Raw genomic sequence first — 27703 nt, forward strand, 5'->3', positions numbered from 1 at the left:
ATTGTGGTAAAATATACATAACATAAAATTTGCCATTTTTACTATTTTTAAATGTTCAGTTTAGTGACATTGAGTACATTTACAGTGCTGTGTGACAATCACCAGTATGCACTTTCACAATTTTTTCATCTTCCCAGATAGAAACTTTGAGCTGGGTGCAGTGGCTTGCTCCTGTAATCCCAGCTACTCAGGAGGCTGAAGCAGGAGGATAGCTTGAGGCTAGAAGCTTGAGATCAGCCTCGGCAACATAGTGAGACTTCGTCTCTAACATGAACATTCAAAAAAAAATTGGTGGTGTGCCCTTGTTGTCCCAGCTACTCAGGTGGCTGAAGTAGGAGGATTGCTTGAACCCAGGAGTTTGAGGCTGCAATGAGCTATGATTTGCACTACTGCACTCCAGCCTAGGCAACAGAGTAGACCTCTTCTCTTAAAAAGAAACGAAAGAAACTTTGTAAACTTTGTACCTATTAAACAATATCTACACAGTCTTCCTTCTTATATGTCCCCTATTATTCTTGACTGTCTCTATAAATTTACCAGTTGTAGGTAAAATCATGTAAGTGGAATCATAACATGTTTATCTTTTGTGTCTGGCTTATTTCACTTAGCATAATGCTTTCTAGATTCCTCCATGTTGTAGTATGTGTAAGAATTTTACTATTTTTAAGGCTGAATAAGATTACATTGTATGTATATAGCACATTCTGTTTATCCATTTAACTGTTGGACATTTGGGTTGTTTCCACCTTTAGCAACTGTGAAAATGCTGCTATGAGTATTGGTGTAGGAGTATCTCTTTATACGTTGCTGTTTTCAGTTCTTTTGGGTATTAACTAAGAGTGGAATTGCTAGATCATATGGTAATTCTACTTAACTTTTTGAGGAGACACAAAACTGTTTTCTGTAGTGGCTATACTATTTTATATTCCAACCACCAGTGCTATTCCCACCGCCAATGCACAAGGGTTCCAGTTTCTCCATGTTCTTGGCCAGTATTTATTTTCTGTTTTTGTTTGTGGTTGTTTGTGCTTTCGATGAGCATCTTTACAGATGCTTGTTGGCCCTGTGTATTTCTTTGGAGAAGTATCTATTCAAATTCTTTGTCCATTGTTGAGTTGGATTTCCTTGTTGTAGGAATTCCTTTGTATATTCTGGATATTAATTCCTTATCAGATCTATTATTTGCAAATATTTTCTCGTACTTTGTGGATTTTGATTGAAAAGTTTTTAATTTTGATGAAGTCCAGTTTATCTGTTTTTTCTCTGGTTGACTGTTTTTGGAGTATATTCTAGAAGACATTGTTAAATCCAATGTTTCATAATTTTCTCTTGTTTTCGTCTAAGGGTCTCAATTGATTTAGCTTTTCCTTGGTCTTTGATCCATTTTTTATTAAGTTTTGTATATGGTATAAAGATCCTTTTTGCATGTTGATACCCAGTTTTCCAGTATTAGCTGTTGAAAAGACTGTTCTTTTCAAGGCCATTGAATGGTCTTGGCATGCATGTTGAAAATCAATTTGAAAAACACATTCTATTGATTTGTAAATCTCTTCTAATCCAGAACCATATTATTTTGATCATTGTAGCTTTGTAGTAAGTTTTGAAATCAGGAAGTGTGAATCTTCCAACTTTTTCTTTTTCAAGATTGCGTAGCTGTTTGGTGTCCCTTGAGATACCAAATGAATTTTAGGACTTTTTTTCCCCCCACAAAAAATACTGTTGGGATGCCGACTGCATTGAATCTGTAGATCATTTTGGGTAGTGTTGTCATCTTCACAATATTTAGACTTCCAATCCATGAACATGGATGTCTTTCTTTAACTTCTTTCAGCACTGTTTTGTAGTTTCCAGTGAATAATCTTTCACATGCTTGGTTAAGTGTATTACTAATTATTTTATTTTTTGTGATGCTATTGTAAATTGAATTATTTTCTTATCAATGTTTATTGCAAGTGTATAGAAATGAAACTGATTTTCATGTATTGATTTTGTATCCTGCAGTTTTGATGTATTCAAGCTAACAATTTTTCAGGTTTTCTGCATTTGCGATCACATCACCGGTGAACAGAGATAGTTTTATCTCTTCCTTTCTAGTTTGAGTGCCTTTTCTTTCTTTTTCTTGCCTGATTACTCGGGCTAAAACTTCCAATATTATGTTGGCTAGTGAAAGTGGACATCATTATGTTGTTTCTGATCTTAAGGAAAATGCTTTCAGTCTTTCACCATTGAGTATTGAGTATTGTGTTACCTGTGGATTTTTTATATGTCTCCATTATGTTCAAGTTATTCCTAGGTTATTGAGGGTTTTTATCATGGGAGGGTGTTGAATTTTGTAAAATGCATTTTCTATATCAATTTATATAATCATGTGGTTTACATCCTTCATTCTTCATGTTGGTGTATTACGTTGATTATATTGAACTGTTGTGTTCTGGGAGTAAATCACACTTGGTCACTTTGTATATTCCTTTTAAGATGCTGCTGAATTCAGTTTGCTAGTTTTGAGGATTTTTTTCATTGTTATTCATAAAGGATATTGGTCTGGTTTTCTTGTATCTTTTTCTGCCTTTGTTATCAGGGTAATGTTGGCTATACAGGATGAATTAGGAAGTATCGTCTTTTCTTTAAATTTCTGGAAGAGTTTGAGAGGATTGGTGTTAATTCTTCCTTAGATGTTTCAGTAGAATTCATCAGTCAAGCCATGCGGTCCTGGCCTTTTTTGTTGCTGTTGGAAGCTTTTGGTTACTTATTCAATCTCCTTACTAATTATAGGTCTATTCAGGTTTTCTATTTCTTTGTCAGTTTGGGTAGATTGTATTCTTCTGTGAATATATTCATTTTATTTAGGTGATCCAATTTTTTGGCATATAATCATATAATTTTTCAATGTATTCTCTTATAATTATTTCTGTAGAATCAATAGTAATGTCCTCACTTTTATATCTGATCATAGTAATTTGAGTACTCTTTCTTATTTTCTTAATACAGCTAAAGGTTTGTCAATATTGTTGATCTTTTTAAATAACTAAAATTTTGTTTTGTTGATTTTCTCTATTTTTTTTCTGTTTTATTTATCACCACTCTTATTTTTAGTATTTCCTTCCTTCTGGTAGCTTTGGGTTTAGTTTGTTCTTAAGTTCCTTAGGTGTAAAGTTACGCTGTTGAAATGAGATCTTATTCAATGTATGCATTTTATAGCTCTAAATTTTCTCTTAGCACTGTTTTCACTGCATGCTCTAAGTTTTGATATGTTGTCTCTGTCAATGAATTTTCTGATTCCTTTCCCCATTTTTCAGGAGTTATGTTGCCTAATTTCCACATATTTTCTAGTTTTCCTTCCGTTGTTAATTTTTATCTCTTGTTTCTTCTTTCAGCTAAATTCTGCTCTTGAACCCTCCCATAAATTTTTCGTTTTGATTATTCTTTTTAGCTCCAAAGTTTCTGGTTGGTTCTTTTCTCTTTGTTGGTCTCATTCAGTTTATACATTGTTTTCCTAATTTTCTTTTAAAGATGATTGTTTTAAAGTCTTTCTGTTAATGTTACTCGTCTCATCTGGGTCACCAGAATTGTCGTTGAGCAGTGGGCTTGCTGCCCATTGTGCATGGAAGCAAATATTATGGCACCAGCCTTTGATAAAGGAAAAAGCTTTATTGCAAGGTTGACCAGCAAGGAGACAGGAGGCAGTGCTCGAATCTGTCTTCTTGAGCTGGGGTCTGGGGACAGGTTTTACAGGCAGAGAGTAACTATGAGAGGAGACAGGAAAATACAATGAGGCATGATCTCATTGGGCTGTTCAGGAGGTAGTGCTGGGTCCTTGGCTCTTAAAGTAACTCTGCAGCAAAACGGGGCACACCTTGCTTCTTAATTTGCTCTGCACCCTGGGTTCAGGTACTGAGGTTCTGTAGCTGACCAGTGGGTTCCTGTTGCCTGCTGCCCAGATAGAGCCTGTTTATCAAGACAAGGGAATTGCAATAGAGACAGAGTGTAATACACATAGAGCTGGCTAAATAAGACACCGGAGTTTTATTATTACTTAAATTAGCCTCTCCATAAATTTGGAGGGTAGTGTGTGTGTGTGTGTGTTTGTTTTGAGACAGAGTCTCACTCTCTCGCCCAGGCTGGAGTGCAGTGGCACAATCTTGGGTCACTGCAACCTCTGCCTCCTGGGTTCCAGTGATTCTCCTGCCTCAGCCTTCTTAGGAGCTGGGACCAGGCACGTGCCACCATGTCTGGCCAATTTTTTGTGTTTTTCTTAGTAGAGATGGGGTTTCACTGTGTTAGCCAAGATGGTCTCAATCTCATGACCTCGTGAGCTGCCTGCCTCAGCCTCCCAAAGTCCTGGGATTATAGGTGTGAGCCACCGCGCGCAGCTGGGTAGTGGTTTTTTGAAACTAGTTTGGTGGGCAGGGAGCTAGGGAATGGGGGCTGCTGATTGGTTCGTGGTGAAATATAGGGGTGTGGAAAATGGTCATCATGGCCTGAGTCTGCCGCAGGACCATCGAATCATGAGTCTTGGATCTGGGTGGAGCCATCTTGTCAGAAATGCAACAGTCTAAAAAGACATTTGCAATCCAAAAAGGCCAATCTTAGGTTCTACAATAGTGATTTATTTATAGGAGTAATTGGGGAAGTTGCAAATCTTGCATCCTCCGGAATAGTGGCTGCTGATTGTTTAACTACACCTACATCTTAGCAGAATTCATGCCTCTATCATCCTCCTAATCTGGTGGATGGCCTTTTATTAGTTTTACAAGTGGTTTAGTTTTTGGGGAGGCTATTATCATTTAAACTGTAAACTAAATTTCTTTCAAAATTAGCTTGGGCCATGCCCAGGAATGACCAAGGGCAGTTTGGAGGTTAAACTAGAGGTAAATTTGGCTCCTGGGTATACCAGTTAGGCATGCTGGATTCATCTGCACATGCTCAGGTTATGTGACTTGCAACCTGGGAGGCTGGTTGCAGTTTGTGATTATAGAAAGTCCATTGTCAGCTGGGTGTGGTGGCTCACACCTGTAATCCACTTTGGGAGACCAAGGCACACGGATCACTTGAGGTCGGGAGTTCAGGACCAGCCTGACCAACATGGAGAAACCCAGTCCCTACTAAAAATACAAAATTAGCCGGTCGTGGTGGCACATGCCTGTAATCCCAGCGACTCGAGAGGCTGAGGCAGGAGAATCACTTGAACCTGGGAGGTGGAGGCTGCAGTGAGCCGAGATTGCGCCCTTGCACTCCAGCCTGGGCAACAAGAGTGAAACTCCATCTCAAAAAAAAAAAAAAAAAGTCCAGATGGGCTTGTTTGGCATCTTATTTGTTCCTTTGAATGGGCCATTGTTTTCTCTTTTGTTGAAAATCAGACATTTGACTATTATGTGGTAACTCTGGAAGTAAGATTTCTCCCTTCTTCTGGGTTTGTTGTTTTTTGTTTTATTGATTGATTGATTGAGTACTTATTGAAGGCTGTAGTAGTCCATTTGTCCTGAGACTTTCCAAACTATTTTTGCAAAGACTAGTCCTTGTTGTGTGTGATTATTGAAGTCTGTTCCTTTAGCATGTGTTCACCTTGTTACAGAATTTTCCTCAGGAGTTCTCCCAGTTTTTGCAGTTAGCTATGTGCTGGGTTACTCATTCATCTCTTAAGTAGGCTTCTTTTAAACATAGGAATCATCTTAAGATGCAAGCTTAAGGCCGCCTTGGGTATTTTCGGAGCATGAATCTTGCTTGGACATGTACATGACTCTCTAAATTCCCCTGTATACACAACTGTTTTTGAATATTCTTATTTCCCAAAGAGCCTCACCTTATCTTCTCTTTAGGGTCTAACATAGTCTATTGTATTGTCCCAGGGGTCTGTGAGTCTTTAGGGGCCTTGGAACTTTTATGTGCAGCGGCTGTTGCTCTTTTTCACCTGAGTTTTGTGTTAAGCTAAATAGAAATGAAAGTCTCAACTCAGGCCTTCAGGTATCCCCCAGAAAGGTTAGAACAGACTTGTGCAATAATTTTCTATAGGGACTGTTCTGCCCCCTCTGGTTTGTGGGAGGAAACTGGAAACCAGCCTGCTGCTGTTTGAAAAGCAAGGCCACTGCTGTGCTAGCAAGAGGATGGGATATGAGCAGATAAAAATGCTATAAAACTTTCCTGCTCTTCGACTGTTTTCCAGTGCTTCAACAAAGTTTGTTCAGGCAGTTTCTCTTTGTTTTTTGATGTTTCTCTGTGGGGAACAAAACCTTAGAGCTTCCTATTTTACTATTTTCCTTGAATTTAATAATTTTAAATGTGAAAAGCAACTGTGTTAAGTTTGGCAAGCACTAGGTGATATAACAAACTCTCAAGTTAAGTGGCTTAACCCAATAGAAGTTTATTTCTAGTTTACCTGACAGTCCAGAGTGGGTGTACATGATTAGTGTCAGTGAAGACATGGTGGAGGTATAGGAGTGTTTATGTGTTGGGAGTGGGGGACATTCTGCTTTACGTAGTCTTTCAGAGGCAGAGTTGAATGTCTTTAACATGTTGCCCTGGAGAACCTTAGGGGGAAGGGGAAAGGGAAGGACTGAGTTGGAGGCTGTTATGAGCTAGACTTGGAAGTACAGTGGTACACCTGTTTTGACTTACATGTCTTGGGTTAGATCTCAGTCATAGGGCCATATTTAATTGTAAGAGAGGCTGAGAAATGTAAAGTAGTTATATGTTATAGGAAGAGGATGAAACTGGAAAGTGATTTTGGTGAATAGCTAGTAATTTAAGCCATTATCAATTGCACACAGAGCTTCCTCAAACTTCCATGTTCTGTTGAAGTGGCTGTAAGACACACATTTTGTATTCCATTAAGGAGAAATGAAAAGAAAAAGCATTGCCAATTAAACTATTACACAGTACTTTCTTAGAATAAAATACTTCTTTCAATAAATGCAAATATAAAACTTTTAATAAATATAAAAATTATTTTACATTTACTCAGTTATATACTTTTATCATGTGTCATCTTTGAACATACCTTGAAAATATAAGTGAAATAAATTGGTTAAAGTATTCCTAAAATGTCTTCGTACTCAGAGTCCAATTCTTTTTTTTTTTTTTTAAGTTCTGGGATACATGTGCAGAATGTGCGGTTTTGTCACATAGGTATACGTGTGCCATGGTGGTTTGCTGCACCCATCAACCCATCAACCCATCATCTACATTAGGTATTTCCCCTAATGCCATCTTTCCCCAACCCCCCCCACCCACCGACAGGCCCCAGTGTGTGATGTTCCCCTCCCTGTGTCCATGTGTTCTCATTTTTCAGCTTCCACTTGTGAGTGAGATGTGGTGTTTGGTTTTCTGTTCCTGTGTTAGTTTGCCAAGATTGATGGTTTCCAGCTTCATCCATGTCCCTGCAAAGGACATGAACTCATTCTTTTTTATGGCTACATAGTATTCCATAGTGTATATATGCCACATTTTCTTTATCCATTCTGTCATTGATGGGCATTTGGGTTGGTTCCAAGTCTTTGCAATATTATGAATAGTGCTGCAATAAACCTATGTGTGCATGTGTCTTTATAGTAGAATGACTTATAATCTTTTGGGTATATACCCAGTAATGGTATATACCCAATTGGGATTGCTGGGTCAAATGATATTTCTGGTTCTAGATCCTTGAGGAATCACCATACTGTCTTCCACAATGTAAAAGTCTTCCTGTTTCTCCACATCCTCTCCAGCATCTGTTGTTTCCTGACCTTTTAATGATCGCCATTCTAACTGGTGTGAAATGGTATCTCATTGTGGTTTTGATTTGCATTTCTCTAATGACCAGTGATGATGAGCTTTTTTTCATATGTATGTTGGTTGCATAAATGTCTTCTTTTGAGAAGTGTCTGTTCATATCCTTCACCCACTTTTTGATGGGGTTGTTTTTTCTTTGCAAATTTGTTTTAAGTTTCTTGTAGATTCTGGATATTAGCCCTTTGTCAGATGGATAGATTGAAAAAATTTTCTCCCATTCTGTAGGTTGCATGTTCACTCTGATGATAGTTTCTTTTGCTGTGCAGAAGTTCTTTCGTTTAATTAGATCCTGTCTGTCAATTTTGGCTTTTGTTGCCATTGCTTTTTGTGTTTTAGTCATGAAGCCTTTGCCCATGCCTATGTCCTGAATGGTATTCTTCTAGTTTTTATTCTAGGGTTTTTATGGTTTTAGGTCTTACATTCAAGTCTTTAATCCATCTTGAGTTAATTTCTGTATAAGGTGTAAGGAAGGGGTCCAGTTTCAGTTTTCTGCATATGGCTAGCCAGTTCTCCCAACACTATTTATTAAATAGGGAATCCTCTCCCTATTGCTTGTTTTTGTCAGGTTTGTCAAAGATCAGATGGTTGTAGATGTGTGGCATTATTTCTGAGGCCTCTGTTCTGTTTTATTGGTCTATATATCTGTTTTAGTACCAGATTTAGTACCATTGATTTTGTATTCTGAGACTTTGCTGAAGTTGTTTATCAGCTTTAGGAAATTTGGGGGCTGAGATGATGGGGTTTTCTAAATATACAACCATGTCATCTGCAAACAGAGACAATTTGACTTCCTCTCTTCCTATTCGAATACCCTTTATTTCTTTCTCTTGCCTGATTGCCCTGGCCAGAACTTCCAATACTATGTTGAATAGGAGTGGTGAGAGAGAGCATCCTTGTCTTGTGCCGGTTTTCAAAATGCTTCCAGTTTTTTCACATTCAGTATGATACTGGCTGTGGGTTTGTCATAAATAGCTCTTATTATTTTGAATATGTTCCATCAGTATCCAGCTTATTGAGAGTTTTTTAGTTGGTGTTGAATTTTATCAAAGGCCTTTTCTGTATCAAGATAATCATGTGGTTTTTGTCATTGGTTCTGTTTATGTGATGGATTATGTTTATTGATTTGCGTTTGTTGAACCAGCCTTGCATCCCAGGGATGAAGCTAACTGATAGTGGTGGATAAGCTTTTTGATGCACTGCTGAATTCGGTTCGCCAGTACTTTATTGAGGATTTTCACATCGATTTTCATCAGGTATATTGCCTGAAATTTTCTTTTTGTGTTGTGTCTCTGCCAGGATTTGGTATCAGGATGATGCTGTCCTCATAAAATGAGTTACGGAGAGTCCCTCTTTTTCTATTGTTTGGAATAGTTTCAGAAGAAATGGTACCAGCTCATCTTGGTAACTCTAGTACAATTCGATTGTTAACTTATCTGGTCCTGGGCTTTTTTTGGTTAGTAGTCTATTAATTACTGCCTCAATTTCCAAACTTGTTATTGGTTTATTCAGGGATTCGACTTCTTTCTGGTTTGGTCTTGGGAAAGTGTATGAGTCCAGGAATTTCTCTATTTCTTCTAGATTTTCTAGTTTATTTGCATAGAGGTGTTTACAGTATTCTGTGATAGTAGTTTGCATTTCTGTGGGATCAGTGGTGATCTCCCCTTATTGTGTCTATTTGATTATTCTCTCTTCTTTATTTGTCTAGGTAGCATTCTATCTATTTTTTTAATCTTCAAAACACCAGCTCCTGGATTCACTGATGTTTTGAGGGGTTTTTCATGTCTCTATCTCCTTCAGTTCTGCTCTGATCTTCATGTCTTCTACTAGCTTTTTAATTTGTTTGCTCTTGCTTGTCTAGTTTGTTTGTGATGTTAGGATGTTGATTTTAGATCTTTCCCACTTCCTTCTGTGGGCATTTAGTGCTATAAATTTCCCTCTAAACACTGCTTTAACTGTATCCCAGATATTTTGGTACGTTGTGTCTTTGTTCTCATCGATTTCAAAGAACTCATTTATTTCTGCCTTAATTTCGTTATTTACCCAGTAGTCATTCAGGAGCGGGTCGTTCAGTTTCCATGTAGTTGTATGGTTTTGAGTGAGTTTCTTAATCCTGAGTGCTAGTTTCATTGCACTGTGGTCTGAGAGACTGTTATGATTTCAATTCTTTTGCATTTGCTGAGGAGTGTTTTACTTCCAATTATGTGGTCAATTTTAGAATAAGTGGGATGTGGTGCTGAGAAGAATGTATATTCTGTTGATTTGGGGTGTAGAGTTCTGTAGATGTCTATTAGGTCCCCTTGGTCCAGAGCTGAATTCAAGTCCTGAATATCCTTGCTAATTTTCTGTCTCATTGATCTAATATTGACAGTGGGGTGTTAAAAGTCTCCCACTATTACTGTGTGGGAGTCTAAGTCTCTTTATGGGTCTCGAAGAACTCGCTTTATGAATCTGGGTGCTCCTATATTGGGTTCATATATATTTAGCATAGTTAGCTCTTCTTGTTGCATTGATCCCTTTACCATTATGCCCTTCTTTGTCTTTTTTGATCTTTGTTGGTTTAAAGTCTGTTTTATCAGAGACTAGGATTGCAACCCCTGCTTTATTTTTTGCTTTCCATTTGCTTGTTAAATCTTCCTCCATCCTTTTATTTTGAGCCTGTGTGTGTCTTTGCATGTGAGATTGGTCTCCTGAATGTAGCACACCGATGAGTCTTGACTCTTTATCCAATTTGCCAGTCTATGTCTTTTCATCAGGGCATGTAGCCTGTTTACATTTAAGGTTAATATTGTTATGTGTAAATTTGATCCTGTTATTATGATGGTAGCTGGTTATTTTGCCTGTTAGTTGATGCAGTTTCTTCATAGTGTCAATGGTCTTTACAATTTGGTGTGTTTTTGCAGTAGTTGGTACTGGTTTTTCCTTTTCCATATTTAGTGCTTCCTTCAGGAGCTCTTGTAAGGCAGGCCTGATGGTGATAAAATCTCTCAGCATCTGCTTGTCTGTAAAGGATTTTATTTCTCCATCACTTACGAAGCTTAGTTTGGCTGGATATGAAATTCTGGGTTGAAAATTATTTTCTTTAAGAATGTTGAATATTGGCTCCCACTCTCTTCTGACTTGTAGGGTTTCTGCAGAGAGATCTGCTGTTAGTCTAATGAGCTTCCCTCTGTTGGTAACCTGACCTTTCTTTCTGGCTGCCCTTAACATTTTTTCATTCATTACAACCTTGGTGAATCTGACAATTATGTGTCTTGGGGTTGCTCTTCTTGAGGAGTATCTTTGTGGTGTTCTCTGTATTTCCTGAATTTGAATCTTGGCCTGTCTTGCTAGGTTGGGTAAGTTCTCCTGGATAATATGCTGAAGAGTGTTTTCCAACTTGGTTCCATTCTTCTCATCACTTTCAGGTACACCAATCAAATGTAGGTTTGGTCTTTTCACATAGTCCCATATTTCTTGGAGGCTTTGTTCATTCCTTTTCATTCTTTTTTTCTCTCATCTTGTCTTCACGCTTTATTTCGTTAAATTGATCTTCAATCTCTGTTATCCTTTCTTCCACTTGATCGATTCGGCTGTTGATACTTGTGTATGCTTCACGAAGTTCTCGTGCTGTTTCTCAGCTCCATCAGGTCATTTATGTTCTTCTCTAAACTGGTTATTCTAGTTAGCATTTCCTCTAACCCTTTTTCAAGGTTCTTAGCTTCCTTGTGTTGGGTTAGAACGTTCTCTTTTAGCTCGGAGGAGTTTGTTATTACCCACTTTCTGAAGCCTACTTCTGTCAATTTGTCAGACTCATTCTCTGTCCCATTTTGTTCCCTTGCTGACGAGGAGTTGTGATCCTTTAGAGGAGAAGAGGCAGTTCTGGTTTTTGGAATTTTCAGTCTTTTTGCATTGGTTTTTCCTCATCTTCGTGATGTGGACGTCCTTTTTGTTGATGTTGATGCTGTTCCTTTCTGTTTGTTAATTTTCCTTCTAACAGTCAGGCCCCTCTGCTGCAGGTCAGCTGGAGTTTCTTGGAGGTCCACTGTAGACCCGGTTTGCCTGGTATCACCAACGGAGTCTGCAGAAGAGCAAAGATTGCTGCCTGTTTCTTCCTCTGGAAGCTTCATCCCAGAGGGGCACCTGCCAGATGCCAGCTGGAGCTCTCCTGTATGAGGTGTCTGTCGACCCCTGCTGGGAGGTGTCACCTAGTCAGGAGGCGCAAGGGTCAGGGACCCACTTGAAGAGACAGTCTGTCCCTTAGCAGAGCATGAGCACTGTGCTGGGAGATGTGCCGCTCTCTTTAGAGCCAGCAGGCAGGAACGTTTAATTCTGCTGAAGCTGTGCTCACAGCTGTCCCTTCCCCGGGTGCTCTGTCCCAGGGAATTGGGAGTTTTACCTATAAGCTCCTGACTGGGGCTGCTGCCTTTCTTTCAGAGATGCCTTGCTCAGAGAGGAGGAATCTAGAGAGGCAGTATGGCTACAGCGGCTCTGCCAAGCTGCAGTGAACTCTGCCGAGCTGCAGTGGACTCTGCCTAGTTGGAAGTTCCTGGCGCTTGGTTCACGCTGTAAGGGGAAAACTGCCTACTCAAGCCTCAGTAATGGCAGCTACCCCCCCAACCCCGCCCACCAAGCTGGAACATCCCAAGTCGGACTTCATACTGCTGTGCTGGCAGCAAGAATTACAAGCCAGTGGATCTTAGCTTGCTGGGCTCCGTGGGGGTGGGATCTGCTGAGCTAGTCTACTTGGCTCCCTGGCTTCAGACTCCTTTCCAGGGGAATGAATGGTTCTGTCTCGCTGGCGTTCCAGTCACCACTGGGGTGTGAAAAAAAACTGTAGCTAGCTCCGTGTCTGCCCAAATGGCCACCCAGTTTTGTGTTTGAAACCCAGGACCCTGGTGGTGTAGGCACCCAAGGGAATCTCCTGGTCTGCAGATTGCGAAGACCATGGGAAAAGCATAGTATTCTGGCTGGAATGCATCGTTCCTCATGGCACAGTCCTTCACAGCGTCCCTTGGCTGGGGAAGGGACTTCCCCGACCTCTTGTGCTTTGTGGGTGGGGCGATGCCCCACCCTGCCTCTGCTTGCCCTCCCTCTGTCAACCAGTCCCAATGAGATGAGCCCGGTACCTCAGTTGGAAATGCAGAAATCACCCATCATTGATCTCACTGGAGGCTGCAGACCAGAGCTGTTCCTATTCGGCCATCTTGCCCGGGTTCCGGAGTCCAGTTCTTCTCAATTATTTTTTTCTTACCCAGAATTGTCTGTTTTTCCACAGAGTATTTTTTCTGCGCAGTTAGTGAAGTTGATGATATAGCATACTTAATCTACTGTACTTTGATCTGGGATTTTCTTCTTAACCATTGATAGCGGTTCTGTAAGTGTTAATGCTGGCACTTTCTTCATGTTACCAGATGGTGTTAATGAAAGGTTTTCAGACAGTTGCTAGCTCATATTCTTTCTTCAACTGTTCGTTAAATGGATTGTTGCCTGGAATGTTGAGAGGTTGCAGTTGTCCAGTTATATCACTGGAAAAAACAACTAAGTTCTTATACAGGCAGAGAGAACTGTCACTCTCACCACCTCTTCAGTAGCAGCTATAAATGCCTTTAATTGTAAGGCATCTGCCAATTTCAGAGATGTTAACATGTTAGGGAAAAAAGGAATCGTAGAATTGAATATATAGTAGGTTGAATTTGTTTTGAAATTCGGGTTTTTGTGTCTTGTAATATTTGAGGCTTTCCTCTTTCACCCATGATGCATAGCCTAGTCAAAATACTGGTTATTTGAATTTATTAAAATAATTGCAGTTTATCATGATCCATAGTTTAGAATAAGAAGAATATGAGGGGCAAGATGGGTAACTTCAGTGACTTTAAGGGCAGAAAGCAACGATTTGGAGCATTGTGTCAAAGTTATGGGAATCTGATTTTTGAACAATATAAGAAAAAATTTTAAAAATTTTAATTACTTCTGAATGAAGTGGACTCTGACAGTGAATTTGCTGTCATTGAAAGTTTTCAGCAGGGTTCTAGATGCAAATCACCCAGATACAGTAAAAGCAATTTCTTCACTGAGTGGTAATTGAAGAAGATGTTGTTTAATGTGTTTTTCTGACTATTGAGATTCCTATTCTAAAATAATTTACCTTTGTACTAAGTGGTCTTCTCTTTTCAGATACTCAACAGTGTAATTTATCAATACTTTCTGTTATTGATTGGAACACCAGTGAGTTTCTTTCTTAATGTAAGACAGGCAACTAAATGCAAATTAGTGTTCTGTTTCTAATTAAGTGATGAAATACACTAAGCTAGGTCATTCTTTGAAACACTGATTGACACAGTGGGAGGATGGAGCTAAGAAATAGTACTTTTTTTCCTTGTAGATTTTACTTGCAAAGTGTTGTAACCTGATTTTCCTTCAGGTCACCTAGGTTGGAGTATAGTGATGCGATATTAGCTCACTGCAGCCTCCAACTCCAGGGCTTAAACCATCCTTCCACTCCTAGCTCAGCCTCTGGAGTAACTAGACTATGGAAACTTGCTACCACTTGTGGCTGTTTTTTTATTTTTTATTTTTTTATAGAGATAGGGTCTTGCTATGATGCCCAGACTGGTCTCAAATGTCTGGGCTCAAACCATCCACCTGCCTTAGCCTCCCAGTGTGCTGGGGTTATAGGCATGAGTTACCATGCCCAGCCTATACTCTTCTAATTTTTAGTTCTCTCAGGGTTTAGTTGGTGAAAGAGCCATTATGAATTATGAATTTTATTTTTTAATTTTAATTTTTTTTTGAGATGGAGTCTTGTGGTGACACCCAGGCTGGAGTGCAATGGCGTGATTTCGGCTAACTGCAACCTCTGCCTCCCGGGTTCCAGCAATTCTCTTGACTTAGCCCCACTGAGTAGCTAGGACTACAGGCAAATACCACCATGCCCAGCTAATTTTTGTATTTTTAGTAGAGACAGAGTTTTGCAGTGTTGGCCAGGCTGGTCTCGAACTCCTGACCTCAGGTGATCTGCCTACCTTGGCCTCCCAAAGTGCTGGGATTACAGGTGTGAGCCAGAATTTTATTTTTAATCAAAAAAAGCTTTTAAGGAAATGGCTCACCTTTCTACCCTCCCTCCCTCCACGGGACTTGTGGTCAGACTCTTTGGAATTACCAGTAGTTAATCAGCTGAATGAAGAATTTTATGATCTTTCCATTTAGTAATTCAAATGGTCATTACCAGGATTCTTTGTATACTTTTGGGGGGCAAATTAAATAGATGAAAAACAGCCAACTTTTAGGACGAGAGATAGGCATAGATATATCTTTTTCTTATTTTCTTCCACATACTCAAATTTAGATATCAGGTTATCCATGATTTGCTTTTTAGTTCACCAGACATAGTGAAGTTAACACTCCTAATTTAGTTTTGGCTATATATAACTTGCTAACAGCTCTAGCCTGGGATTTTAAAGACAGCTTAACTATGTTCATGGAATGCTATGACTGGATAGATATGACTCTTTAATGTTTTATAAAACATGTCTTTTTCCTAAATAGGGTTGTAACATTCTCTTAAATATTTCATGCATGTCTTTCTTTCTCTGTGAGACAGATCTCTCTAGATTTCTCTGGTTTTATTTCTGACATGCTATATGAAGTACTTTTTATTTAAAAGTAAATGCAGTATGTAGTATCTCAGTGTGCATATGGCTTGGAAGCTTACTTTTGACAATGAAAAGTTGCTTAAATATGCTGACATCTGAATTGTATCTATAAATTAATGTTAGCAACTTGAGACTCAGTAATTATTTCTTAAGATGGATCTAATTAGTTACAAGTAAATAACAAGTAACTTTCCTTTAACTGTTGGTTGTATTAATTACAAATACTTTAAAAAGATATATTAAAATGATAAATCTAATTTTTATTCTGGACATTGATTTATGTTGTGTGATGACATAACAGTACTGGAAAGCAGTAGAGGTGATCACTGCTGTACATTTGTAACTGTATTTATATTTTGTTGTATTTTTATAAAACAAAGAAATACATCAGATCATAATCATTATAAAGCATTAAAAAGGTATGAAAACATACAGTTAAAAAATGATAGCTTGGCTGGGCGCAGTGGCTCATGCCTGTAATCCCAGCACTTTGAGAGACCGAGGCGGGCGGATCACGAGGTCAGGAGATCGAGACCATCCTGGCTAACATGGTGAAACCTTGTCTCTACTTAAAATACAAAAAATTAGCCAGGCGTGGTGGTGGGCACCTGTAGTCCCAGCTACTTGGGAGGCTGAGGCAGGAGAATGGCGTGAACCTGTGGGCGGAGCTTGCAGTGAGCGGAGATCGTGCCACTGCACTCCAGCCTGGGCAACAGAGCCAGACTCCGTCTCAAAAAAAAATAAATAAAAAGATAGCTTCTCATTCCCTAAACAATAAATACTGTTAAAAATTAGGTGATTTTCTTTCCACACCTTTATGCATTTTTAGTTTATTTAATGCAACATTGTGTCAGACATTGTTCTAAGGATTAACAAATAGAAGAGAGTTTATATGAAGAGGCAAAAACCCTATGAAGTAAGTAATAATATGGGAATTGAGGCCCAGAGAGGTTAACTAATTGCATGGTTAACCCAGACAGTCTGGCATTTGGGTCTGTGCTCTTAGTCATGTTGTGTGTTAGGCTTTTACAAATATACTATTGATACATGTACTTATATATAGTATTTTGTTAGCTTTTAGTGTAAAAATTTATTATTGTACATGGTGCTTTGAGGCTTGCTTTTTCTCACTTAAAACTATATTTTGATGATCTCATTATTTTTTAAATGGCTGCGTATGTTTTACTGTAACTTACTTAAATTTATTTACTATCAATTATTTTATCTTTAATGAACTATTTGTTTTTTTCCAAAATTGCAAGCAAGATTGCAGTGAATATGTTTGTTATCCTTGTGTATATGTGTAAGGATTTTTTGTGAGACAGATTCTTAAAAATGAGATTGTTGGGTCTGAGGCAGTGCATATTTAACACTTAAGTAAAACTTGCAAATGACCCTTCAAAATGGCCTAAAAGGTTTATACCCACATCAGTATTATATGAGTACCTGTTTTCTCATAACTTTGCCAACAAAAGGTACAAGTAATCCCTGAAATATTTGCCAGTAGGGGGTAAAAACTAGTAACGCCTTGCATTTGTATTTGCGTTTCTCAACATTTTTTGTTTCTTAGCCATTTGAATTTTTTGGGTCAATTACCTGTTCATAACGTTTGCCCATTTTTTTCTATTGGATTGCCTGTTTTTGTGTTTCAGCTTTGTAAATGTTAACAGTATTTTTAAGTTTGTTGTTAAACACTATATAAGTTGGCTATGGAACCACTATAGTGATTGAGAATACAGACTTGCACCAGAAAGGCTAAATTCTAGCTCTGCCACTTCTTTGGGAATGTGCCTAATCTTTGTACCTCAGTTTCTTCATTGGTAAAGTGGGATTAGTGGTGTTACACCTCAAGAGATTGTGAGGATTAAATATATTATTAATTACAAATAACATACAACTCTTTAATCTTTAGTAAGTGCTAGCTTTTATAATCATTATTGCTCTAATCATTTATGCTATCTTGTTATTAGCACAATTTTCAATTTTTAGTCACCTGTTTTAAAAAACTGTCTTTTTACTAAATTAAGACTCTCTTCATTGTAATATTTACAAAAAGAAAGTATAGTTTAAGTTTCTTCAAAAGTTTTTTATTGTATTTTTTTAAACTTTCAATTTATTTTCTATATGGAATTACTTTTTGTGTGGCAGGAGGTAGGTTATCTTAGTTCTTTTCCCCCCAGATACCTAGTTATCCTCACTGATTAACCATTTTGTCTTAGTCATATATTAACACTTTCATGTATGTAGAAATCTTTTTCTAGATTCTTTGTTTCATTATTCCCTTTACGATCTGTTTATTAACTCTTGTGTCAGTATGCCATTGTTACAGTTACTATAGTTTGTTTATATATTTTGATAATTTTGGAAAAACCCCTCTCATCCTTCTGTTTCAGATTTGTCATGGCTGTTTTGATACACTTTTCCAGACTGATTGTAGATTCTATTCTATTGATAGAGTATTCACAGCATTTTATTCATATTCTATTAAAACATCCTGTCGCGTTTTGAAAGGGCTAATACCTTTAGAGTGTTGAGTGTTCTTATGCAAGGATGTACCTTTCCCAAAAAATTAACGTGATACATGCACATGGAGAAGGAATTAAACAATACAGAAGAGCATAAAATGAAATATAAGACTTTCTTTCAAGCTCACACCCCAAATCCGTAACCACCATTAGTATTCATGTATGGATGTGTGTGTGCTTCATGGCCTTATTCAATCAAGCACTGTATTCTTGATTTACTGCTATATTCCAGAAAACCTTTCTATTTATATAAATGTGTATGTAGAATTTACCTTTCCTTTTCTTTTATCACACAGAATGGTGCTCTGATATTCTTCACTCTTCCGTATCTTTTTTTTTTTTCCACTTTGTAATGTATCATGGAAATCTTTTCATAAGAAATTCTATTGATCTACCTCACCTGTTTTTTAAAGGCTTCATCGTCCTGAAAGTACTGTGGTTTTATTAATCACCCCCATTCATAGGCATTTTGATTATAATAATTTTCATTTTGCTAGTGTAACTAATATTACACAGTATGTTCTTACAGATTTATTTTTGTAGTCTTGTGTTTATGTCTGTAAGAATAATTTCCAGCCATGGAATTGCTAGGGTATGCAATTTCAAATTGACAGACGTTTTTAGTTTCCACTTTAAAAATGTTGAACCAACATTATATTCCCACTTTTAGTGTATGCAAATGCAGATTTCTCAGCACCAACACTGGATTATATCAACTGCATTATTTTTGCCAGTCTGAATGTTTTGCTATTTTTAAAATCATGAGTGAGATTAAACCTATTTTAATATTCATCAGCCGTTTATTATAAACAACTAACATTTATTGAGAACTTACCATAGGCTAGGCACTATTCTAAGTGGGTTACATATTCATTTAATGAATTGTTTCCTCACGCCATTTGCTCATTAAAAAAAAAATGTTTTTTCTTAGTGAACTCCTAAGAGTTCATTGTACATTAAGAAAATTACCTTTAGTCATATGTATTGCAGATGTTTTTCCATTTTACCTATTGTCTTAATGATGTGTATGTATACATTTTATACATAATTTTACATTTTTATGTGCTTAGATTTTTTTATGATTTTTTTCTTCTTGGTCTTAATCAGTTTTGGTTAAGCTTATTGTTGGGGGTTTAATCGATTGTAAAAACATTATGAATATGATCATTTTTACCATATAATTTTCTAATTGGTTATTACTCAGGTATAGGTAAGTGTTGATTTTTAAATACTGGTCTTGAACTCTGTTATTCATCAGTCTTTTAAGGTATACTCTTGGACTTTATAAGTAGATGATAAAAGCTTCTGGAAATATTTTTATGGCTTTGTACTTCCTATTTCTTTTTCTTTTCTTTTGCATTAGCTAAGGTCACCAGTACAGTGTTAAACAATAGTGCTCTTAGCAGAAATTCTTGCTTTGACTTTAATGTAATGCATTTTGTTGTTCAGTGAGATTTATTCATGTATTAATTAATATGATAGTAATTTTACTGTTTAGGAGCACTTATTTTCAGGGAAAGTAGCCTACTATTTAGACATTAACAAGAAGGTAAAGATACCTAACTTTTATATCAGTATGTGGTCTTGTGCAAACATTGTATTCTCAACTCTTCCATTTTTATAGTGAGGATAATTATTAACCTCTAATGTAAAATTCCTGTAAGTGACTAAACGATATGCAAAATATCAGAGCCCACGTATTAGAGTATTATCATAGGACAGATTGCCATTTGTTGAGTTATTTTCAAGTGTTTATGGATATTTTACACTGGGGCATGACTTCTGAGTGTGTGGAAAATTTTTTGCTCTGAATTTTTCAGAATGGCTGATCTGAATAGTAATGTTTATGTTTCATCAGCATAATATGAAGAAAGCTTATTCAAACCTTTACATTTCTTTCCTGTCAGTTCCCAAAATTATGCAGGGAAATGGAGGGGTAAAGTAGTATAGATAAACAAATTTGTTAATCACGAGCCCATGTTTGAAATATACCATTAAGATAGCAGACAGCGGCCGGGCGTGGTGGCTCACGCCCGTAATCTCAGCACTTTGGGAGGCCGAGAAGGGCAGATCACGAGGTCAGGAGATTGAGACCATCCTGGCAAACACGGTGAAACCCCGTCTATACTAAAAATACAAAAAATTAGCCGGGCGTGCTGGCGGGCACCTGTAGTGCCAGCTACTCAGGAGGCTGAGGAAGGAGAATGGCGTGAACCCGGGAGGTAGACCTTGCAGTGAACTGGGATGGCGCCACTGCACTCCATCCTGGGCAACAGAGTGAGACTCCGTCTCAAAAAAAAAAAAAAAAAAAGAGAGAGACAGCAGTGATTCAATAATTAATAAGACACGGTTTCTGCCTTTTTGAATTGTATATGGGGTTAAATAGCCTTTATTTGTCTTCCCAAGTGAGATTGACTGAAACTAACGTTTTTGTAGTCTCCCATTCCTAGCACAATGCCTGGAATCTGTTGGGTTCTCAGTACATTTTTGCTTAATGTATTTGAACTTCAGTGTTTATGAAACATACAGATTCCTGCATATTCTGGTTCAGTAGGTATTAATTAGGACCTAGGAGTCTGCACTGTTAACAAGCACTTCTGGGTGTTTTCCTGTGGTTTCTCTTAATAAGTGCAAAGAAAATTTTCTGAAGAGAGGCGTTACATTAATCTCACAGAAAATCAATTTTGGGTGGGAGGGAGGTTTACGGTAATCTTCATGCCTTACTAAGTTAACTTTGCCTTTTACTTTAGACTTCAGCTTTTCATTTAAGAGGAATCTGTATATTTAGCACAGTCGTGGGCTGTTGGTATCCACTTAGTAAATATATGTTGATTACCTTATTTTTCTCCGCTCTGTCATCCAGGCTAGAGTGCCCTGGCGCAATCTCGGCTGACTGCCACCTCTGCCTCCCAGCCTCAAGCGATTCTCCCACCTCAGCCTCCTGAGTAGCTGGGACCGCTAGTGGGCACCACCACGCCTGGCCACTTTTCTTGTATTTTTTTGTAGAGATGGGGTTTGGCCATGTTGATTATTCAGCTTGATTATTTGCAGCAATTATGGAATTAGTTTTTAATTTACTAATCCAGCGTTTTGTTGTAACGTTACAATTTTAAATATAGTTAAAAAAAAAACCCGTTTTTTAAACCGGTCTCTTTTTTTCCTCCTTGGGACTTTGTCGTAGCTTAGGTGGAGCTTGAAATAATTAAGCATTTCAGATGTGGCATAACATGGTTTTTTAATGGCCAAAATGTAACTTTTATTTTCCGGGGTATTATATACCTTGTTATATTGAAAGGTAGCTTGAGATGTATAGGAGCGTTCTTTGTATTGTTATGCACTCTTCCAAAATATGGACAAATCATACATGATGAAAACATGATTGCAATTTTGTAGAATTTACTAGTTTTGGCATCATTAATTTGGCCAAAATACATGTAATTATGGGAATTTAATGCATTATAAGTTTCTATAAAAATTCTGCAATTACAAAAATATTTTTACAATGTCCTATTCAGTAATTAATAAAGGCTTCTTTCATGCAATTATAAATGGATACCAATGTCCTATTCCATAATTAATAAAGGCTTCTTTCATGCAATTATAAACAGATACCAAATATTTTGTATTGGTGGACCTGTAAATTTTTATTTGGTGATCTTAATAAGGGATGCATAGTTTTTGATTGAAGACTATGCATTTACCCAGCTCAAAGAATGGATATTTTGTTCTTGAATTTAAATCAGTGATGTCGCTAATCTATGTGAAGCCAACTGTGTGTGTGTGTGTGTGTGTGTGTGTGTGTGTTGTGAGTTAGTAACCATGGAGCTAAGGATTGATGAAGGTTAGTGATAAAGGGAAACATTCCCTTGGAATTAAGATATTGTTCCTTGCTGGTTGCAGTGGCTCATGCCTGTAACTCCAGTACCTTGGAAGGAGGCTGAGGCCGGTGGATGGTTTGAGCCCAGAATTTCCACACCAGCCTGTGCAACGTGGTCTCTACACAAAAAAACCCCAAGAAAATTAGCCCAGCGTGGTGGTGGGAGCCTGTAGTCTCAGCTACTCAGGAGGTTGAGGTAGGCGGATTGAGGCCAGAAGCGGGAGGCAGCAGTGAGCTGTGAGGGTACAGGGGCAAGATAACTGTCTCGATTAAAAAACAAACAAACAGAAACCGGGCACAGTAGCTCATGCCTGTAATCCCAGCAGTTTGGGAGGCCGAGGCAGTGGATCACTTCACGTCAGGAGTTTGAGACCAGCCTGGCCAACATGGTGAAACCCCATCTCTACTAAAAATACAAAAATTAGCCAGGTGTGGTGGTGGGTAGTCCCAGCTACTGAGTAGTCCCAGCTACTCAGGAGGCTGAGGCAGGAGAATTGCTTGAACCCGGGAGGCGGAGCTTGTAGTGAGCCAAGATCATGCCACTGCACTCCAGCCTGGGCCACAGAGCGAGACTCTGTCTCAAAAAAAGATTCTTTCCATTTATTAGACAAATAAAACTCTTGTGTGCCAGGTATAGTTGTAAATGCTTTACAAATATTGACTTATTTGATGACTACAATAACCCCATGAAGTGAGTACAATTATTATTTCTTTTTACAAATCAGGAAACTGAGGCGCAGAGAAGTTAGAGAACTTGCCCAATTTTATACTGCTGTTGAGTGGCAAAGTTGGGATTTGAACCCAGACCTTCTATCCTCTTAACCTTTGTTAATACTACCTTTTGTTTCCTGAAAGCATTGCTGGTGTGTTTATGTGTTATGTGTTTACTACTAATTATATTTGATTTTTGGAAAGATGTGGTATTTTATGCTGTGCATTATGTAGTTTTTGTGGTTTATAATTCATAATGCCACGACGTTTTTAATTTAACAGACAACTATTAGAAAAGGTACAGTTGTTGTATATAATAACTTTGCCAATAATCACTGAATGTTGTGAAGGAGAAGCCTTTGTCTCAGCAACTATATGTGTAATGAATATAAATTTATGCCATTAAAAAAACCAGTAGCCATTCATTCATTCACATTTTCTTGTAATTCTACTTGTTTCCAAATTTGCACTTAAGATCTGTTGAAAATTTTTAAAAAATTACTTTCTTAGATTTTTTTTAACCACTCACCATTTTTTAAGTTGGTAGGATGGGCCATATTGAACATAAACTATATTTTACAAATTTTATTGAACATAAACTGTATTTTACAAATTTTATCAGCATGTTCTATGAACTTGCTTCTCAAACTGGAGTATTAAGGTATGTATGTGTTTTTACCAGGGAGTTTGTGAAGCTACACATAAAAGTACTGGGAGGCGGAGCTTGCAGTGAGCTGAGATCCAGCCACTGCACTCCAGCCTGGGTGACAGAGCGAGACTCTGAATAAAAAAAAAAAAAAAGTACTACTCTTTTAAAGTACCATTTCTAGTTAAAGATTGGTGAGGGTGGAAATATTAAGTACTTTAAATTTTCAGCATTTAAAATTTTTTTTATATTGAAACTAAATGATTCTTAAGAAGCAAAGAATTTCACATACATTATGGTTGACCGTCCTAGAGACCATGAAGGTTGTATTCATTCATTCCATGGAAAACTTTTAGGAGTGCTTGATTATATTTGAAGTAAACTGGTATCTTGGAAAGTTGTGAAATTAGTGAACCTGCCATACCAAAATGGTAAACAAAAACAAAACTTTCCTGGAGTACTGAAAGGAATGATGTTACCAAAGGCACATCTTGTTTTAAATCTTACGTTTAATTTTTTTCTTTAATCTTAACAAACTCCACTTTTAAATAAATCCTTTGTAAAATGAAGATTTATTTGGGGTTGTTAATTTACAAAAGGATTGATTGTGGTATTCCTTTAAATACCTTGCTTCTTCAGTTTACAAATGTTCATTATATTCGTAATGTTCAGGCCTGCATATAAATAAAGCAGGGAAAATTGGTGATAGATATTTAGTTTTTTAATTTTTATTTTACTTTATTTTTTGATACTTAGTTTTTTAACTATAAAACATCCTGGTTAAAACATTAAAAGGGTGTAAATTGGGAAACCTGTGTAGCCAGTGTATTTCATAGGTTGGCGTATATAAGCAATATTGATACAATTATCTTTTGTTTCATTTTAAATACTGAGCTTAGGGCTTGTATTTGCCATCCGTTTTTTATTATTAAGTATGACCATTAAAACAGGAATAATTTGATTTGTAGAGTGACATAAATGTATTCTTTAGAGTATCCAGATGGAAATTGTGGCACAATGCTTTTTTATTTCAGTGACTCCAGAAAGAAGGTAGGCTTTAGGAGGGTGTCTGGGAAACCTTTCAATAGGGTAATTGTGAGGATAGCAAATTAAGTACAGTCATGTGTTGCTAACAACAGAGATATATTCTGAGAAATGTGTAGTTAGGTGATTTAGTCATTGTGCGAACATGATGGAGTGTTGTATTTACTACAGACTGAGATGGTATAGCTACCTATCACTCACCTAGGCTATATGGTTATATATAGCATAGCCTGTTAATCCCAGGCTACAAACGTATACAGCATGTTACTGTACCGAATACTATAAGCAGTTGTAACACAATAGTATTGGTGTATCTAAACATAGAAAAAGTACAGTAAAAATATAGTATAAAAGAAAAAAATGGTATAATTTTTTTAGCTTAATCTGTTCTTTTTAAAATTATATTTCAAGAAGTTTGGGGGGAAGAGGTAGTGTTTGGTTACAAGAATAAATTCTTTAGTGGTGATTTCTGAGTTTTTGATGCACCCATTACCTGAGCAGTGTACACTGTACCCAATGTGTAATCTTTTATCCCTCACCTCCCTCCCACCCAAATATGGTATATTTGTTTAGGGCAGTTAGCTTGCAGGACTGAAAGCTGCTCTGAGTGAGTGAGTGAGTGGTGAGTGAATGTGAAGTCCTGGGACTTTACTATATGACTTTATAACCACTGCACTTAGGCTACACTAAAGTTGTAATTAAAAAGTTAGGTGATTGTGCTGTGACATTATGACAGCTACAGTGTCGCTAGGCAATAGGAATTTTTCGGCTTCGTTATGATGTTCAGGGACCATTGTTGCATATATGGCCTGTTATTAATTGAAATATTGTTGCGTGGCACATGAGTGTAGTGGGCATGCTATTCTGGAGTTTATTTTCTTTGTGGAATTTGCCATCTAATAGCAGAGAGCTTTTACTAGAAAGTTAAGTCTGAAAGAGTATACTTTGTTCTTTTGGTTTGAGTGCCATTTAGACTTGAGTGAAGAAGAAAAACAGTTGGTGGAATTGGCATAGTTCTCAGGTTTCAGATTCGTAGTCTTGAGTTTCCTGATTTGTCACTAAATTTGTTGCTCATCCAAACATGTTTAATTTACCTCATCTATAAAACTGTGTAGATTGCAAATTTTCATAATGTAGCTAATTACTTTTTTAAAAGAGAATATTTAAAACAAAATAAATTGTGCATGATAGAGGAATTTGTATCTTGAAGTTCCTTGTGCTTTAAGTAGGAGATGAACCAGAAGTATGAATTAAATTGTTGGAGAGTTTTTTGGTTTTTCTTTTTGCTTGATAGACATGAAATTCTGGATATGTGATAGTAAATGTTTGAGGTACCTCAAAGGAAGTGCTCCATCAATTTTCTGTCCTTGCTATTTTGGAGGGGAAATTTTTCGTTTTGAGGATATAATTTCTATGATATGATAAATACTAAGAATTTTTTTAAAAATAAGGCAAATACGATAGCAATATGAGTCCAGATTGCAGTGGGAAAGAAATACAGGAGTAAGAAATACTTCTATAACAGCTCTGGAAAACAGGAAGAGATGAAATCAATAAAACAGAAAATTTTCAGGCTTTCTAGAAAGATGTAAGGCTGACAAGATTAGATTACTGAAAACTATTAGTATTGAACAGCTTGTACCACACATAGGGGAAAGTATCTGGTTTCTGAGTAGAAAAGTAGACTTGCTTACAAATTCACCTAGCTTAGAGATGACAGGGCTAGGGCAGAGAAATGGCTCTGTGAGCAGTATCAAGGTAATTAGAAGACTCCAGAATTGATGAATCTTGAAGAAAAATCTGTCTGTTCCTCTCTCTTCTTTACCACACTAAGGGCAAAGTCTGCTCACAGAATCCAATAGCCTTCCATTATGGGGTTGATGGAGATGGGGGAGACTTGAGAGAAATAAAGCAGTGACTTCACCAGCCATCAGTACAGAACAATCTGGGTTTAAAAAGACAAAGACAATGAAGAAACACTGGATATTAGAGGAAAAGTTAACAGTGTAGAAGAAAGGACTGGTACTAAAACAAGCAAAGCAAATAGCTCAGAGATAATAGTTTATATAGAAAGTAAGAAACTGAACATTTTTAGTATTGGGAAGATACAGTATTGAGAAAGGAACAATGAACAAAAAATTCTTGACAATAAAAAATATGATTGCCAAGAAGTCAAAAAATAGAGAAGGTTGTAGAATCCAGAGTACTAAGTTGATTCCATAGCTGCTCTCACAACATTTGTTGACCTAGAGGCTTGCAGTTAAAGGTCACATGGATTTGAGGAGAGAGATCTTTGGGTCTTCATTAGATGAAGAGTTAGAATTGAGAACCCTGCAGTGGAAAAAACACACTCAAAGTACATTTTCCTATGCTTATACTCAACAATTAACACAGAAGACTTCTGTGACCTCAAAATATGTGGGATTTCTTCCCGCCAGCAGGTGAGCAGTCAGTTCTACAGACACCAGCTGGTGTCCTCCAATTCTTTTCTTCTTTTTGAGACAGAGTCTTGCTCTGTCGCCCAGGCTAGAGTGCAGTGGTGCGATCTCAGCTCACTGCAACCTGTAACCTCCGCCTCCTGGGTTTAAGCTATTCTGCCTCAACTTCAGTAGCTGGCAATACAGATGCATGCCATCATGCCCGGTTAATTTTTGTATTTTTAGTAGAAATGGGGTTTCACCGTGTTGGCCAGGCTGGTGTTGAACAACTGACCTCAAGTGATCTGCCCTCCTCGGCCTCCCAAAGTGTTGGGATTATATGTGTGAGCCACTGCGCGCGGCTCCTTCAATTCAGTTCTCACACTATCTACCTGAAGACGGCATCAAATCCCACAAGTTGAGGGCTCAGTCCCATAAAACCGCCCACTACTTCTGATACCAGTTGCAAGCCCAGGTTGTGGTGTTTTTTTTGTTTTGTTTTGTTTTGTTTTGAGACAGGATCTTGCTCTGTCACCCAGGCTGGAGTGCAGTGGTGTGAACACAGCTCACCACAGCCTCGACCTTCTGGGCTCGTGTGAGCCTCCTGCTTCAGTCTCCCAAGTAGCTGGGACTGTAGGTTCTCATCACCACGCCTGGCTAATTTAAAAATTTTTTTGTAGAGATTTTTGGGGTCTTACCATGTTGCCCCAGCTGGTCTCAAACTCTTGGGCTCACAGTCCTCCCACCTTGGCCTTCCAAAGTGCTCGGATTACAGGTGAGAGCCACCGCTCCTGGCTCCCCTGGGTTGTTTTACCTGTGCTTCTGACTGACCAGCTATAAATCAGGGGTCTCACACTCCTTCCTTGGTTTCAGTTAAGTTGCTGAAGTGACTTACAGAACACAGGGATACACATTTACCAGTTTATTATAAAGGATATTACAAAGGATATAGCTGAAGAGATGGATGGGGCAAGGTATAGGAAGGGGTGTAGAGCTTCTTTGCCTTCTCTGAGTGTGCCACCCTACAGGAACCTTTATGTGTTGAGCTGTCTGGGAGCTCTCAGAAGCCTGTCCTATTGCTACTT

At 37.8% G+C, this 27703-nt stretch overlaps 1 protein-coding gene across 4 annotated transcripts in view; it reads left to right on the plus strand.

Moving 5' to 3' along the window:
* The window catches only part of MACROD2 (MACRO domain containing 2), a 2143045-nt gene that overhangs the window by 19213 nt on the left and 2096129 nt on the right, over nt 1-27703 (plus strand). The gene's annotated exons all lie outside the window — the stretch shown is intronic.

The sequence above is a fragment of the Theropithecus gelada genome, chromosome 10, assembly GCF_003255815.1.
Source record: "Theropithecus gelada isolate Dixy chromosome 10, Tgel_1.0, whole genome shotgun sequence".
In the NCBI taxonomy this organism is placed as follows: Eukaryota; Metazoa; Chordata; class Mammalia; order Primates; family Cercopithecidae; genus Theropithecus; species Theropithecus gelada.